Genomic DNA, 18,366 nt, shown 5'->3' with positions numbered 1-18,366 from the left:
TCAGAGGGAAACTCATGATGTTCCTCCGTATGGAGGGGTTGGGAGGGGTTGGTGCTGGTGGGAACCTGGCTGTGAATGTTTCCCAGCAGGTCTTCCCCCACCGCCCGGCATTATGGCTTCTGTGAGTGAGTGAGGGCCACCGTGCCCTGCTCCTTCCTCCTGGGGCTCAGCCCCCTGCGGCTGGGCTATCTGTAGCCACGCCAGTACCCCCAGAACTTTGACGGAGTAAGTGATGGTGGCTCGTGGTGCTTTATTGCCTGATACTCACTGGTCAGTCCCAGGCAGGGGACTGAGGGTCAAGTCAAACTTTGAAACTTGAAAAACCCTGTGAACGTACGCACTGCATTATATGGTTAAGTGGAGGAAAAGGGCAGCAAGCAGGCACCTCATCTGTGTCACAGAATCATGTGAAATTTGAAGTTTCCTAAAGAAGGCACTGTTTGGTAACTTCAGGATCACCCTAACTTCCTGATATTTGTATGGCCTTCACTTTCTGAATTATTTTATTTTGGCTTGATTCCCAGCATTCTGCTTATCCACACCCAGACATGGGATTCTTTTTTTTTTTTTAATTGAGATATAATTGACAAATAACATTGTGTAAGTTTAAGGTGTACCGTATTGATTTGATACATTTATATTGCAATATGATTGCCATGATAGTGTTAGCTAACAAAATTATCAACTTTTCTGGTGGTGGGAAAAATTAAGGTCTATTCTCTTAGCAATTTTAATGTTTATAATACAGTTTTGTTGTCTGTAATCACTGTACTGTGTATTAGATCTCTAAGACTGTGGGATTCTTGGAAATTCTAAATTGGTAGGTAGGAATGGTTTAAAGGTCTGAAGTTGAGGCAAGAGGAAAGTTGTATTTACCATTCTAAAATCTGGAACTGTAATAGGGTCATTATTATTGGTGAAACTTCACCACATGCTGTGGCTTTGGCATGTAGCTCACAAACCTTACCTGTGAGGGTCTGAGTTCCTCTTTATTACTATAATTAAATCCCAGTTTTTAAAAAATTAAAGTATAGTTGATTTGCAATATTATATTAGTTTCAGGAATATAACAAAGTGATTCAGTATTTTTATAGATTACACTCCATTTAAAGTTATTACAAAATAATGGCTATATTTCCCTGTGCTGTACAATATATCCTTGTTGCTTGTTTATTTTATATATAATAGTTTGTATCTTTTAATCCTTTACCCCTATCTTGCCCTTTCTCCCCTTTCCTCTCCCCACTGGTAACCACTAGTTTGTTCTCTACATCCGTGAGTACCTTTCTATTTTGTTATATTCATTAGTTTGTTTTATTTTTTAGATTCCACATATAAGTGATATAGTATTTGTGATAGGATATAGTATTTGTCTTTCTCTGACTTATTTCACTAAGCATAATACTCTCTAGGTCTATCCATGTTGTTGCAAATTGCAAAAATTTATTTTTATGGTTGATACTCCATTGTATGTGTACATACCACATCTTCTTTATCCATTCATCTGTTTATGGACACTTAGGTTGCTTCCATATCTTAGCTAATGTAAATAATGCTGCTATGAACATTGGAGGGCATATATCTTTTCATATTAGTGGTTTCATTTTGTTCTGATCTATACCTAGGAGTGTAATTGCTGGGTCATATGAAGTTTTATTTTTTTGAAGAACCTCCATACTCTTTTCCACAGTGGTTGTACCGATTTACATTCCCACCAACAGTGTATGAGGGTTCCCTTTTCTCCACAGCCTCACCAACTTTAGTTTTTTGTGGTCTTTTTGATGATAGCCATTCTGACAGGTGTGAGGTGATGATAATTTTATTGTGGTTTTGATTTGTATTTCTCTGATGACTAATGATGTTGAGCAGTGTTTCATGTGCCTGTTGGCCATCTGTATGTCGTCTTTGGAAAAATGTCTATTCAAGCTCAATCCCAGTTTCAGTCTAGGAAACCGTCATGTTATAACTCTCATTCCCCCATACATGTAGATCACGCATTTATTCAATTCATTTATTCAACAAATGTTTGTAAAGTGGCTAGCATGTGCCCAGCACTGTTCCAGGTGCTGGGGACACATCAGCAGGCAAACATCCTGACCTTCGTGGGACTTACATTACAGACAAAAAGAAAATAAGTAAGTAAACTGTAGGGTGGTAGGAGAGAAGTTCTGTGGAGAAAAGCAAAGCAGGGAAGGAGGCTAGGAAGGGCCAGGGTGGTGGGGTCGCGTTTTCCGTAGGACAGTCAGAGGAAGCTGTGCCGGCAGGGTGAGGCAGCCGGTGATTAGGCCCAGTAATTTATACTCTCTTTCTCATTTTTTTCTGGTTTCTAAGTTCTTACATTAGGGAGGTTGGAAGACACACTGGGTGATGACTTTATTAATAATTTTACAGGAGATGCAGAAATATTCTTCACGTTACATTGACCCTCAGTAAAAAAAACAAGCAAAGGATGCGGTGCACCTGTTAGTAATTTATTGCCTTTCAGCCCCTAACCCACCCTTCCTTGCCTTGCTTTGTGATCCTTGAGCTGAACCCTATAAGCATTTCTCCTTTGCCAGCTGATGTAGAAGGCTCTGAGAATCACAGGAAGAGGCAGGGGCTTCTCATTCTGTTACAGAATTTTGTTATTGTTCGTTTGTTTTTGCTCCTTGGGATGACCTGACAGTGCTGTGTGGAGACCGAGTGGTGCCCACCCTCTTGTGGGTCTCACTGGTACCCCTGCAGGCAGTTTCCTGCTCACCAGCCCCCAAGGGCCTCACCTTGACAAACTTCCTGACCATCCAGTGGGTTGCAGTCACCCTCTGTAACAGGTCTGAATCTCAGCCTTGGGAGGGAGGGCCTCTTCCATGTGTGTTCCTTCTCGGGTGCTCTGCCTCAGTCTAGGGGCCTCTTCCTACCTCTGCTTCCTACTCCCTTAGACAGTTAATCCCCTTTGAGTAGTTAATAATTCTTTGTAGTAAATGCTCTTTGGTCAAATTACTGGTATGATTCCTGTCTTTTGACTGGATGCTGATTGATAGATACAACATTAAATTAGTTGAGCGAAGGGATGGAAGGGCGCTAGGATGCTGAATGCTGGCGTGATGACATTTTCAGAGGTCTAACTTCTTATTGAGAAATGGGTATTCAGAACTTTAGAATTACAATAATTTATCTATTCCTTAAAATGGCTTCATCAAATATCAGTGTTCTCAGATTATCTATCTGTCTAACTAATTTTTATTAGCAAATATTACAGAAAATTAGGTAAGTATAGGAAAAAAATCTATGATAATCCCAAATAGCAGCTATTATAATTTTTAAATAGCACTACTTTTTTTTTAACATCTTTATTGCAGTATAATTGCTTTACAATGGTGTGTTAGTTTCTGCTGTGTAACAAAGTGAATCAGCTATACGTATACATATATCCCCATATCTTCTCCCTCTTGCGTCTCCCTCCCACCCTCCCTATCCCACCCCTCCCATGTGGTCACAAAGCACCGAGCTGATCTCCCTGAATAGCACTGCTTCTTAATGGAAAGTGTGTAAAAGCTACTCTTAGAAAACAATTTTCCTCTGGATTCGTTGTTTGGTACTGAGCAGTAGATTGAAGGGGCCTATACCTACATGTTATAATTTTAGGGATTCTGAGAATGTCTCATCCTGCCCCCACATTTTCTCCCACATCTTGGCTAAGCCAAAAATGTCACCTTAGTGCTTAGTCCTCTCAATACCTGGGCTACCTGGGAGGGCAGCGAGGGGGAAATGATACTTCCAGAAAACAATTGTATTGATGACCAACCCTGAAATATAGATTTTATATGTACTTGCTGGAAGAAAAATAGTTAACTGTATCCTTAAAAACCCTTTCTCATTTCATGTCTGGTTTATTCTGCTTTGTGCTGAAAGGTGTAAAAAAAAGTGGGGGTGGACTTCACTCAAGTAGGTTTGAGAAATAGGTGGACTGAAAATATAAAGCAAGTTTCTTTACTACAGTGCTTCTCAGAACTCTTCAAGTGCTAATAAGCATTAGGATCCTAGAGAAAGTATGCAGCATTTCCCAAAATTGTTTGATCATGGAATCCCCTTTTAATTCTTATGCAGTTACTTATGGACCAAGGACTCTGCAGGCTGTATTTCGAGAAATGTTGCCTCAGACATAAAAATATTGCTGTGTTGTGTGGTGGCCATGCGGATGAGCATAACTGACTGAGGATCCCAGCTTCCTCACTCTGAAATGCATCCTTGCATCCATGCTGAGGCCATGCCGGCCACGGGCTGCTCCCAGTCAGTGGCCCTGTTAGGGGCACTGGGACAGGCCCATTCCTGGGAGATGGACTGGTGCTTCTCCCTAACCTCACTTCCTCCTTCTCTCCTTCCCTTGTGGTCAGACCTGCATTGTGATCCGGCAACTTTCCCAGCTTCTCCCACCTCCCTTTGCAAGCTCTCTCAGAGACGTTTCCTCTAACACATTTCTTTTATGCCACGTCCCATCTTAGCGTCTATATTTTGAAGAACTTGTGCTAACACAGCCTTGGAAGGGAGACATCAGTCTCTAGAGAGTCTTGAGTCCTTTGCTTACTGGAGAATGATACGTTCAGCAGCATCTTAATACTTCTCTCATCTTCTTAACCACCGTCTACCTGTGGTCTGCTGGGGTCAGTCTTTTTGGAACACGTAAGGCCACTTGATGTCATCGTGCCCCCATCCCCACCATCTTCAGTCAGTGCCTCAGGTCAGGTACCTTCTCACATTTCTCATTGCCATTCTCCTTTGTGCCTCCTCTGCCCTCACCTCACCTCACATCCTAATGTTCCTACCATCTGTTGTCCCTTGAGGATGCTCCTTCTCTCTCTCACCCGCCTCACCCTTGGGGATCAGAAGGTGACATCCCTGGCCCCAGGTGACTACTTGGTGACCATTACTCCCATAAGATCTAATAGGTACATATATAAGAGACTACTGTGGTCTCCAGCCACTACCCTCTACTCCACCTCATCATTACCACTGTCTGCCTGATTGCCCCCCTTCTTTTATTAAGACTAGTGTACGTGGATAAGGAGCTTCTCTTCACCCCAGTTTTCTCCATCATCCTGGTGACTTAATTGCCCATGTTGACCCCCATGCAGGGCCCAGGGCTTTCAGCTCATTTACTCAGCCTCACTGGCCTTCAGTTTCACTCCACTATCGTCCACACTCACGGTCAGATTTCAGGTTTGTTAAGTTGATCCACCACTGGACTTTCACAATAAAATCGCTCACTCTTCTGATCACAACGTCTACCCCTTTGGTCTCCCTCACTCCATTCGCTCCTTCTGTAACTGTCGTCATTCTTCATCAAGCCCTCCAGCCTCTGGCTCTCAGCCCCTCCTGTGCTTGCATCCCCCTAGTCTAGCTGAGATCTAATAGTCTATCACGTAGTCATTCTCTGGTCAGTACCCTGAGCTCCCTTGACCACCAGCCTTAGATCAATCCATCAATCTGCTACTCCCTGCCATTCTTTCTTTGAGAATGTATTTCTGAGAATAGCTGGTTAAAATCACCTAGCCATGAAGACAAGATCCATCACTCATTTATGGTCTCCCATCTCAGCTGGCTTCCAGAGATTTTTCTAGTTTCCCTCGTAACTCTTCTGAATATCTCAAATTGTCACTTTCTCTCATTTTCCATTTGCTACTTTGAGCAATTTAAAGCTCTTCCCATCTCTTCAAATGCCCATTCCCATCACCTACATTTATGCTTAGGAGATGAGCTCACGTTCTACAGTTTTCAAACTCTCTCACCTCCCTGGTCCCCAGCTTCAAATTCTCCATTCTTCCTCTTCCACGGACAGAGTTACTCCTCTTATATTGAAGGCTGGCGTCTCCTCCTGCACTCTGGATCTCATTCTGTCTAACCTCCGTTAGTTGTTTCCATGTTTTGCTTTAGCTACAGCCTCTCTTTCTCTATTGGGTTCTCCAAAATTTTAAAATGCTCAGGTATCTCCCTTAAATAAAATAAAGACTGTAAATCCACCCTTAACCTCACACATTGCTCTAACTACTTACTCTACCTCTTCCCGGGCAGCCTTCATTCGTTGTCCAGCTGCTTCACGTTGCTTACTCCCTACTGAGTCCCCTCTGGCCTGGCTTCTGTCCCCACCGTTCCCCTGAGATTGGTCTGCCAGGGTCACCAGCAACATCGTGTGGTGACATGTAATCAGTTGCTCTGCCGAGTTGGGCCAATGCCCCATAAACGAGGTGCCCAGTATCTCCCTGCCGCCCAGCTGTGAACACCAGCCCCACCAACAGAATTCTGAAGTCAGCACGCAAGCACAGCTGCATCCAGGGCTGCCCAAGCTGAAGCAGTGCTTACCCCTGTAGAATCTCAAGAACATTAGTGTGGGGCTTTCTAGTAAAGATGGCAGAGTGAAGTAGGGCCAAGGGCTCTTCCTTCTCCACTGCCTTGTAAAACGACTGAAAAATAGTTTCAACAAAAATTCTAAAAATTTGCCAGGAGCGACTGAACAAGAAATAGGGTACAATCTTGTACCACAACTTTGAAATGTGGTACATTTGAATTGTACCTAAACCTAATCCTACTACAGATATGGTACTGAAGAAAGAAGGGAAATCGTTAAGTCCTGAGAATTATTTCAGTGTTCTTCAATTAGGAGACAGGGGGACTCAGAGGGTGAGTATGTATCCCTAGGAAAAGAGAGGGGAAACACCTGCTGAGTAAAAGCCCCCATATTCCAGAAGGGTTTCTAGGATCTTTCATCCTCTAAGACAGTGTGCCGAGTTAGGGCAATAAGACAGACCCTGTTAGAGTGGAGTATACCTTTGTATACACTGAGTGGGTTCTGGTAATAATATTTTGTTCCTTTTTTAGGATTTTGATTCCTTATAAAAATACTTTTAATCAAATCATGATTTAATCAACCCTTTCAGAGTTCTAATCCTATAGTTGTTAGGCCTGCCAGCTGTCACTCATGGTGGTCCATTTACTTGTGTGTTTTGTAGTCTCAATGTGAGTTCATCTTTATTGGGGATTATTTTCTCTGCAGCAGCTTCTTCCTGACCTGAAGTGGGAACACTCCCTTCCGGAGGAGTTTTGCATTTGTTTCAGCCAGGAGCACTAAGATATCAATGGCCTGAGATGAGGTTTCCTGGCCTGTTTTGGGGTCTCCCATTTTGAGGGTATTGTAAAATTGAACCTCAGATTTTCACGAGGTGCAGGTTTTGGATTCTCAGAGATTTCCCCCCTACCATGTAGAGCCTAGGCAAAAACAGGTAAGCTTACTTATTGTCATCTGCCTCTGGGCAAATTTCTTCTGGTCCACCTTTCCCCAAGCGCTTGCTTTTTGTCAGGACTTCTCAGTTCCAGATGCCCATCTCACGTAGCCTAAGGCCTTATTGTCTGCCCACAGGTTGGAGTTACGCCTAGTGGCCTTTTTATGTGTGCGGCCTCTGATTTGTCTCCATGAAGACAGTGATCAGAATGATAAATATCCAGTGAGTAGTGTTTCAGTGCCTATTTGTTGAAAAACATCATTCATTTATTCATTTCCCATGTATTTAGTGTCGACTGTCTCATAAATCTTCCTTTTGCTCTTCGGTATCTACTCTCTACTTTCCTCCACCTTGATTTATGTCCAGGGAGCCTTATCTTGTAATAGCAGACTCCTCTGTCCTCTGAGTTTCAGTTGCGTTTGGCCAATGGGGAGTTTTAGGCAGGAGATTGGAAAGTGAGGTCAAGGGATTTAGCTCCCTGGATCCTTCCTGGTGGGTCTCAGGGGTCACCTTCCCGGCGGGGCTGATGTGTCTCTTGACCTGTGAGCAGCTTTTGTCAGACAGAAGCCCCTGCCCCCTCCTTTGCCCTGTTCCTAGCGGCAGGAATGGCGGCCTGCTCTCACTAGCATCAGGTACTGCACTATGTCCTGTGGTTTCCCCATGCCCTGTCTAAATCTCTGTAAAGAGTCCTTTTACCAAACTTTCCTCAGCTGCCCTATTTGCGTGTGCCATTTGTTTGCTGCCAGGACCCCGCAGGACACATCTCCCAAGTGCCAGGAACTTTGCCGGGTCCCTGGAGAAAATGGCAAGCAAAGTAGACCCCTTTTCTGCCCTCGTGGCATTGACTTTCCGGAGGGAGCTGGTCAGGTGCATACCTGTTTATAATTCAGGGAGTCATGTGCTGTACGGGGGGAGAACACAGGAGCTGTGGGAGCTGTCAGCAGGGGCACCTGGCCCAGCCTGAGGGACCAGGCAGGGTTTCCCAGGGTGGGAGTCTTCTAAGCCCAAATTCTGAATGGGAGTTAGCCAGACGAGGCGTGCATAGGCCTCTTCCCCTCTCCTCCCTTTTCCTCCTAGTGTCTTTTTTTTCAGGTCCTTGAGGGACCATCTACTTGGATGTCAGAGATGGAGCAAGGGAAGGGAAAGTAACACAATTCAGGGTAGAGACATTTTATTACTTACTGGCATCTGTGATTGAGTTTCTGTGGAAGAGAAAGTTGAAACCAAGAATCAGACTACCTTAGATTGCGTTCCTGGTAACCCAGAGCCCTCAGGGACGGAGGTCTTGTTGGGGCAGCTTCCAGGAGGCACGCGTGTAAGGGAGTGAGCGAGGCAGGACCGGGCAGAGGGAGGAGCCACCACGATGTGAGTACAGCACACACCTCAGCACAATGTGAGGTCTCACCCGATCCTGTGTGGAACTCCGGGGTGGTCTTTGAGCACCATCCCACAGTGAGAGCAGGGCCCCGGCCTCTGCAGTCCCACTTCAGCCCGTCATCGGCCTCAGCCACCTCATGGGCAGGTGGGTCCTGGTGGCTGAGGGTGGTTCCCAGTGAGGGGGGCAGCAGCCCTGTCCCCAGGACTGAAGTGGGCATCTGGGCAGAGCACTGCACAGGCTGAGGGTTCTGGTTTCCCGCACATTTCATTTACCCTGAATGACAAGAAATGGAAACTGAAATTTTCAACACCACCATGTGTCGTAAGACCGTGAAACCCATGTGTACGGTGTACGGAGGAGGAGTCGTGGGCACAGCGAGGCCGCACTGCCCGCTCACTCCACTTGACCGTTCCCTTGGCTACTCACCGTTGTCATCAGGGTGTGAACAGAAGAGTGGAAGAGGAAGTGGCTCGTCCCTCCTGCCCGCCCCCCGCAACATTCCCTTCTCCGCCTCTCCTTCCCCATCTCACTGGCCACACTCCAGCTTTCGTAGGGTCGGTCGTGTTGGACAGTCACTGATTGGATACTAACCGTATCTTAATTAGGTAAGAATTTTTTTCTTATAAACAGTGGTAAAAGGTAATAAACTAAGTAGCATCTCACTTTAAAAATAGTTCCTTTAACAGAATTAAATCATGGTAGATTTTAATTGCAGGACGGGGTTTGCCTTGGTCCTCAGCCTGGCTGGTTGCTCTGGGCCCCTCCAAGGGCCAAGGCCCATGTGAGCCTCACGTTTTGGAGACTGCAGGCTGGGCTCCCTCCTGCCCAGTGCTCCCCCAGGCTGGTCCTTGAGTCTCCTCAGAGGCTCTGCAGCCATTTCCTTCCAGGCCCTGGGGCCTCCGAGGACTCTATTTGAGGTGGCTCCTATCTCTGCCTCAGAGTCCATGGTCCCATCCCTTCCTGTCTCATAGGATTCAGCCACACTCTCTGGAAAGATCATTGGAAAGGGCACTTCCCTCTACCAGTAAACCAGGACCTTCAGACTACAAAGGCCAGTCCTGTCCCCTCGGGAGAGCCCAAAACTTGGGGACAAAAATCATGTTTTTCTGGGGGAAGGAGGAAATATGATTCTACGCTCCTTTGCCATGAGTTGGTCCAGGAAGAGACAAGGCAGGAGCCACTAAGTTATTGTGCCTTTTTGATTGCATCACGGGGTCAGGAGATGTTTTTTCCGTTCTTAACTTGCTTGGCAGCATCAGACATCACTGACACTTCCTGTTCCTCCCAGAGCTCTCTTCTCTGCAGTTGGCTTTGCCCTGCCCACTTTCTCCTTCTCCTCCTCTCGGGCTCCTTTGCTGCCTGTGGTCCTCTGGGTTCTGTCTAGAGCCACTTGTCCACCCCCCACGGTGTTCCCTTCCTATGACCCCAAATGTGGATCTCCACCCATTTGCTCTGCTGGGTTCAAGGCCAGCACATCCAGCGTCTCTCGACACTGCCACCTGAATGTCCTCCAGGATTTCTCACTCAACCTGTCCTAAAAATTGAACCCATCATCCCACACCCTGGAGCCAGTGCTCTCCATCCCTTTGGGCTGGGGCCCAAGCCTTGACCTCTGCCACTCACTCACTCCCTAAATCCAAATCTTAATGAGTGGTTCTCCCTCATAGCTTTCAAATACATTAATTTCTCTCCACACAGAGCTCTTTATCTTGGTAGAGGCCCCCGTTGTGTCCCAGAAAGAGCACTGCCAAAACCTCCGCCTAGGGTCCCTGCCTCCCTTCTCGTCTTCTTTCAGCACATCTGCCACTTGCCAGGGCCATTCAGGGTCCAAAGTATGCGTTTACTCCCTGGCTTCAAAGCCCCCTCCTCCTCCACTGGTCTACACTCCTTTAGCAGGGTGTGCGCGGCCCATACTCATTTGTCCTCTACTCGCCAGCCTCCAGTCCCAATTTTTTCCACTCCCTTCTCACTTTCCCCTGTCATGAAACCACTCACCATCTGTTCCCTGAAGCCACCTCTTCTCTGTGCCTCTGTGTTTTCTCATACACTGTTTCCATTGAAATTCTTCCACTCATCCCACATATATACACTTTTCCTTGTAATTTCTCCTCATATAATAGCCCCCTCCCCCCCCCCCAGCCCCATATGCACACAAACTGGATCACTGAGAAAAATATCTGGAACTGCTGTGTTCTAAGGTCACCTGGCCAAGGGGGCTTGGTGGGGCACAGGGAACACACACTCACTAGGTCTGCACATGCTGTAGGGAAGCTGAGAGCATCTTTGGTGGGACCACTGTGGGCTTGTCCTGCATCATCAGGTGTGGAAAGGCTGTGGAAGTGGTGGAGTGACAGGAATGGGTGCCTGTGGATAGCCTGAGTCTCCTGTGGCCATGCAGAGTGTCCAGAATGTTCCGTGAGTCTGGAGTCAGCTGCAGCAGTCTGTGCGGGCCCTGATCCAGGGTCCTCCTTGCTGAGGCTGGAGGAGGGTTCTCAGCCGTGGCACTGCTGACAGCTGGGGTGGATACAGTTTTGTTGTGGGGGATTGTAGGATGCTGAGCAGCACCCCAGTCTCTTCCCAAGCTGTAACAACCGGAATGTCTCCAGACGTGGCTGGATGGCCCCTGGGGGAAAGTCATCCCCTGGTTGAGATTCACTACACTAGAAGAATCAACCATGGGAGTCAGGGGAAAGGGGAAAAATTTTTGGCAACGGAGCACCGAGCAGAAAATGAATTGTATGCATCCTGAATTTAGCTGAAAAATCACGGAGTTGGATTGAACATGCTAGGAAGGATGGAATGGAACTTTGTGTTCTGAAACAAATGCAGCTCAGACTGAGGAAAAGTATGTTTGGTTATAAAATAGTTTCATTCATGCTTCTGAGCATGGGACCTGATTTAACCCTGATTTGTCAGAAGGCCCTCCTTGGTTTTCAGGCTTTCGCTGAGCCATCATCACTGCCAGGAAGCCAACTCCGACAGCCCAGCACTGGGCTGGGAAGCCCTCCTCGGTGCTGGAGCATGCCTCACTCTACGCTGTACAGTTGTCTGTTTACTTCTCTGGATCCTGTCTCTAGACTCTTGTATCATTCCGTGAACACAGGAACTCGCGCCCCATTGTGTCCCTAGCACCAGCACACTAGCTTCTCTATAAGTATTTTTGGGTATATAAATGATTAACTTAAAATGCAAATCCCCCGAATTAGTGACACTTTTCCACTGTAATCTGTTAGTTACCCTGTGCTGGGTGAAAAATGGGAGAGGAGGTTTTGATAGAGGAGGAAAACTGTGCGGTGGGAGACAGCACTTTAAGAGGGGCAGAAGGGTTCACTTTCCAAAAATGATATTATTTTGTAATTAATATAGATCCCTTAAAAAAGCAGTTTCCAAAAGGACAGAGAAACACTTTGGGGTCTTCCCTGGTGGTCCAGTGGGTAAGGCTCTGCACTCCTAATGCAGGGGGCCCGGGTTCGATCCCTGGTTGGGGAACTAGATCCCGCACGCATGCTGCAGCTAAGAGTTCACATGCTGCAACCAAGGAGTCTGCGTGCTGCAACTAAGAGTCTGTGTGCCACAACTAAGAGCCCGCATGCCACAATTAAGACCTGGCACAGCCAAAATAGATAGATAGATAGATAGACAGACCTGGCACAGCCAAAATAGATAGATAGATAGATAGATAAAAAGAAAGAAAGAAACACATTGTAGCAAAATGCCTGGTGTCTTGGTCACATTGGGTTGGCTGTAACCAGTCACTGTAGATGGGGTGGCTTAAACAACAGGCATTTATTTCTCACACTTCTGGAGGCTGGGAAGTTCAAGATCAAGGTGCCAGCAGGTCTGGTGTCTGGTGAAAGCCTCCAGATGTCCATCTTCTCCTTGTATTCTCACAGGGGAAGAGCAGAGAAAGAGCAGGCTCTCCTGTCTCTTTTATAAGGGCACTAATGCCAGTCATGAGGGCTCCACCCTCATGACCTAATTACCTCCCAAAGGCCTCACCTCCAAATACATTGGAGTTAGGATTTCACATTGGGGCTACATTGGGGTTAGGTTTTCAACAAATGAATGGGAGGCGGGTGGTGGTGGTCACATTCAGTTCACAATAGCTGGTGAACAAATATCTGTGCATCTGTGGATGAAACCTTCCACTCAACTGGAAAAAGAAGGGAGCGGCTGGAAAGTGTGGTGTGGAGAAGTGCTTCTGCTGCACGTGTAGGGGAAGCAGGGACTTCTATGACTGTATTGTCTGTATTCCTGAAGGCACCCTATGTGCAAACAGAGAGCCACTCAGGCTTACCCAGCAATGAAGGGAAGTGCTGGCAGATTCTTGGGGTTGATCACAGGAGAGGAGGAATCGCCAAGCATCTGGCCCTGGGAAAGATGTGACCTGGGGCAGTTCTGTGTTGGGACAGCCTCCCCCCGCACCCCCCACCAGGCAGTTATTGCTACTCTCTCCAGGTCACTGCCTGCTGCTCTGGGGCCCAGTCATGGTCATCATCTCTGGGAGCAGGATCTGACTGGCTCACCTGGGTATCATACACCCAGACTTCAGTGTAGGCAAGTCGCTTCTCTAATTTGTGTCCACCGCAGTGCCCTTGAAAGACCACCAAAGGCTGGCAGGGGGGCTCTCTAACTGATATGACTGCCCCGAGCCCAGTGCTCAACACTGACATCGCAGTAATGGTGACACTGCACCCCCTGTGTGGAGCGATGGAAGAGCTTGCCCCATTCATGAGGTGTCTCCCCAGGGAATCACACCTGCAGCTCAAGAGGCCTCCAGATGTAACAACCAATTTGAGGAAAATACAGGGTACAGAGAAACGTGTTAAATGGCACCCCAGGATGCAGTCATTTAACTGAAAGTACAGAGGTAGAGCCAGACATTGAGGGGCATTTAAAATATTAGAGAGATGGCATTTTAAGTTAGTAGGAAAATTATTTAACAAATGGTCTTGGGATGATTATGTGCCCCCTGGGGGGGGGAATGTCTTAGATCCACTCGTCACTTCATACTCCAAGATAAATCCCAGAGAGAGCAGTAAAAATTATATAAAAAAAAATGAAGCCAAGAAAACACGGAGTCTTCTGCAATCTCAGAGTGGGAAAGGCTTTTCTGAACATGCCACAAAACCCAGAATCCAAAGAAAAAGTAAGTCCACTTGCATACAAATAAAATTTTTCTGAATGGCAAACAACAACAATAGCTAAAATTCTCTGAGTGGCTGTCATGGGACAGTTAGTACATGTCACATATTGCCATATGCCAGTTAATATATTTATTTACTCCTTAGAACAATCTGTGGGGTTGGTATTATCCCTATTTCACAGATGGAGAAAGTGAGGCACAGAGAGCTTAAGTAAGTTACCCAAGATCATAAAGTGAAAAGAACCAAGGTGTAGTATATTGTACTAGCATTTGTGTAAAAGTAGGAGATAGGGATGCAGAATTTGCTTATATATGCAGGAAATATCTCCTGAATGATAAGAATCTGGTAACTTCATTGCCTCTAGGATAGGAAACTGGGGAACTGGAGATAGGAGTGGGAAGGAGACTTTTAAATTATTCCCTTTGGTACCTGCAAACTAGAGCAAGAGGAGAGACAGGGAAGTTACAAAACCAGATCCAAGAATTCAGAGAGCCTGGGGCCTTGTCTGCGGGTGCAGACATGTCCCCACGCCTCCACGACCTGCGCTCAGGACAGTGATGCTGGACAGTAAGGAATAAGTACATTCTGTTCAGTGTAATCTACTTAAGGAGGCATAGATACAAGCAGAGGTGGTAGACAGGCTCTCCTTATAAAATGGCCATGATAAAAACACTGGCACTAAAAGCAGAGAGCTTTAGATGTCTGGAAATAACTCTGCTTCCATGGAAACCTCATTCCCTGGGGCCCATGTGATCCTTGGCTTTTCTCACCCTACCGCCTCTGGTTTGTGACGCCTGCTCCTTCCCTGAGTCTCTACTTTTGTCCTACAGACAGACTTTTTCTGAAAAGCAAAGCTGATGGGATCTATTGGTGTCAGGGGTTTCCTGTGGCCAGCAGAAAGGAATCCACACCTGAGAGCTGGACACAGACATTTCACACAGTAGGCCCTCAGTAAATGTTGAATTAATGAGTAATTGGGGAATGTGGAATCATAAATAGCTAATGCACTTGGGTAGTATTTTGGGGAGACTCCTGGCTCCCCATCACCTTGTGTTTTGCTTCTGCTCAAAGGCAGGGCAGAGGGTTTGCCCAGGGGAAGCCTGGCGGGGACACTTCCTGGTCCTGCCCTCTCTGTACTGGCCACCACTCCTGACCTCCCTTGGGAGGAATGCCCACTCCCCCCACACTCACATAGTCTGTATATCTGTCTATCCATCTATACCTATCTCATTGGCTGTGCCACTTGAGGTCCCTGGCCTGTGCCTTGCTCTCGGTCACCTCTGCACACTTGTTCCCTTTCCCATGACCACCTAAGGAGCTTCTCAGCAGCCCTTGCTCAAGTACACATTGCCTCCTTCAGGCTCCCTTCCCCGGGCCCTTGTACTCGGGCTGGGAGAGCTCACTCTCCTCCCTGTACCTCATTCACAGGGCGCTCTTCAAACATCAGGTCACTTTGTTTATTTGCCTGCCTTTCTCTCTTAACAGTGAATCTCGTGAGGACAGACTCCCGTTCGTGGAATGGTTGCTGTCTCGCACGTAGTAGGCCCTCCACAAGTGTTTGTTGAATGAATGAATGTTGAGCTGCAGACGGTTAATGCACAGCTGAATGGTACTAGACAGACCTCCCTCACTTCCCATTTCCCCAGGTTTCTGCTTCTGCTCCACGGAGGGCAGAGCCTCTGCCCAAGTCCCCTCTCCCTCTCAGGGGAGGACTGATGGGGACACTTGCCATCCCTCTCCCACCCCTGACTGTCCCAGGTTCCATGGGAGGAGAGTGGGCCAAGGGTCTTTTGATTGCTCCCCTTTCCCTGGGCTCACCTGGGGGTGAGGTCCCAGATCTAGATGGAGGACAGTGGTGAGAAACCCCATTGCCTTCCTGCCTAAGCCACATCTGCCCATGTTACTTTGCCAGAGCTCATTGTACATTCAGTACTTACCTAGTTCTTGATTCTCCTTGTGTGTAAGCTTCTGTCAGAATCCCAGAGGCAGGGGAGGGGAGTTGGCCTGCCACCCACACCTCCATCTCCCATTTTGCTTTGAGCTACAGGGTCTGCATCCAGCCAGAATTACATTATCAGGTTAATTGCCCTTGAAAGGCTTTTCAAAGGAGATCCATAAGGTCGAATGGATTGAACACAATGCCATAAAGTTGGGAGGCCCTCTGCATCTATTACTGTAAATCCATGGTGTTTGATTTCACACCCAAAGAGCCCTCTCAGGTCTGCAGTTCTTCTATTCCACTACAGAAAGTGAGCTGGATCGCCCACCATGTTGAAGAGCATTCTTGGGGGGGGGGGCCCTAGTGTAAAGAGCAAACAGCAATTATTAGGAAAGCAGCCGACAGTTACAAGAGGGTCTTTCTGTGCGCCAGGTACTGTGCTAAGCCATTAACGTGTAATTTCTGTTTAATCCTCTGAACCAATCTGTGAGATAGGTATTATTATTAGCCCCATATTACAGATGAGGAAACAGGCTTAGAAACATTTAGTAATGTGCCTAGGAATTTAAACGTAGGAATCCCTGATGCCAGTCCAAGTGTTACTGATATTTACGAGTATCTGTTGTAAGCCAGACTTGCACTGTCCATTAATATAGCCATTGGCCATATTAAAATTAACTTAATTAAAATAAAATAAAAAACCTAGTTCCACAGTCACATTAGCCACATTTTGCAGTAGTCTGGTGGCCGCTGTATTGGACAGTGCAGATACAGAGCATTTTCATCATTACAGAAAATCCTACTGGACAGTGCTGGTCTAGACACCATATCCCAGCATAATTCACTGGTGGATGTTAATAGTGCCCCAAATTACAGGAAAGGAATCTGAGATCCAGGGTCTTTAAGTCACTTCCACAAGCTCCCACAGTCTCAAGGCTGGAGCTCAAGTCAGTCTGATTTTTTTTCCTTAAATATTTATTTATTTATTTATTTATTTATTTGGTTGCATTGGGTCTTAGTTGCAGCAGGCAGGGTCCTTAGTTGTGGCTCGCCAGCTTCCTAGTTGCATCATGTGGGCTCCTTGGTTGTGGCAGGTGGGCTCCTTACTTGTGGCATGTGAACTCTTAGTTGCAGCATGCATGCGGGCTCTAGTTCCTGGACCATGGATCAAACCCGGGCCCCCTGCATTGGGAGCATGGAGTCTTAACCATTGCACCACCAGGGAAGTCCCAGTCTGATTTTTAAATAGCTGCTCTTTCATCTACCAGGGTCTACTTTGTACCCTGCATGAAGGAGTGAGTTAACCAATCAACAGAGCCCTGATTTGATTATATGTTACAAAAAGTCATAATTTTCTTAAAAGAAATTTTTGAAGAATATTAGGTAAGTGGCAGTAAACACAAGTAGAGGAACTTTAGACTAAATAGGAACAATTGCTGTTTTAAAACTGTTGATTTCTCTGCAGAATTATCATTGCCTCACCCAGGGTTGAAAGGGACTCCCAGAGTTATCTGGTTCTTCGGGTATAATGCTTTTTACTGGTCATGGTTAATGGTGGGGCTCACTGGAGGGAGAAGGAAATGGGGGGAGTATTCTTCTGCCAACAGAAGCAAAATCTATATTCACTTGTAAACCATCTCAGACAGACCTTTTGTACATGATGGACTTGTTCTCTGTTGAAATTGAAGCCGTCAAGCTCAGCATGGGCACCAGACATCCCACTTTTATTTACTTTTCACTTGGAATGGATGGGTCAAAACATAATCCAAAACCAGAAATGAAAGCGAAATATTTGGAGCCTCAGATACAGATATTTTATATTGCCAATTAAGTCTAGATTTACATGCTTTTAAAACCAGCTTGGGGGAAGACAGAGTCAATGCACTGTTATGAGAATTGAGGATCTGAATCCAGAGTCTACCGGGCCCACATGCCACCCACTTCCAGGCCGGGCAGCATCCTCCTCAGACATCTCTTGAACCTGCTTTCGGTTCAACGGGCTGTAAGCAAGTGGTTTTCAAACTTGGTGACACTTAGAATCACCCGGGGAATTTCTGAAAGTCATAACCACAGGCCTCATCGCAGACTGATCAAATCAGAATCCCAGAGATTGGCCAGATCTGTAGGGATTGGCCCTGGGCAGCTGGGACCTTCCCTGCAGGCATCAGTGTGGCCTCCACTGATGCTCCTCTTGTTCTTCACAAATAACAAGAATGAGTTGTGCATCATCCACCGCGAGCTGCTGTGGAAATACTTCTTGTCCACAACAGGAGTGGCGCCAGCAGAGACAGAGATTAAACGGCTGAGTGTAAAAATGCCCCCTGTCTACATTCTCTGTGGTCAAGGATGGCTGCTGGCCGCCCTGTTGGTTTACTAAGTGGCCACAGGGGGACAGTATAGCGCAAGGTTCTTAATGGTTCTGAAGGGCTTCCCATTGAATTTAATGTGAAAAAGATGTTTAAGTGTGTGCTTTAAAAAACTAGTTAACCACTTTAAGAAAGGAGACAAAAATAAGCTCCTGAAACATGACAGAATCACAGTGACACAGAACTTATTCTCAAAGTAGTAACAATATGGAGCCAAATATAAGTAAGACTTGTAAATATGCTTACAACAAATTAAGGAAAATGGAAAATGTGGCACAATTAT

The 18,366-nt window shown here is 46.4% G+C and overlaps 1 non-coding gene across 1 annotated transcript; it reads left to right on the top strand.

Moving 5' to 3' along the window:
• Positions 1 to 12,047: 12,047 nt before the first annotated feature.
• Positions 12,048 to 12,120, top strand: TRNAR-CCU (transfer RNA arginine (anticodon CCU)). The gene has a single exon. It is a non-coding gene; the product is annotated as a tRNA-Arg (tRNA).
• Positions 12,121 to 18,366: the final 6,246 nt, after the last annotated feature.

Source organism: Delphinapterus leucas, chromosome 10 (genome assembly GCF_059928025.1).
Source record: "Delphinapterus leucas isolate spDelLeu-1000000601 "Yukka" chromosome 10, BTC_Dleu_Yukka2, whole genome shotgun sequence".
Classification (NCBI taxonomy): Eukaryota; Metazoa; Chordata; class Mammalia; order Artiodactyla; family Monodontidae; genus Delphinapterus; species Delphinapterus leucas.
This window is presented reverse-complemented; position numbering and strand designations above follow the sequence as displayed.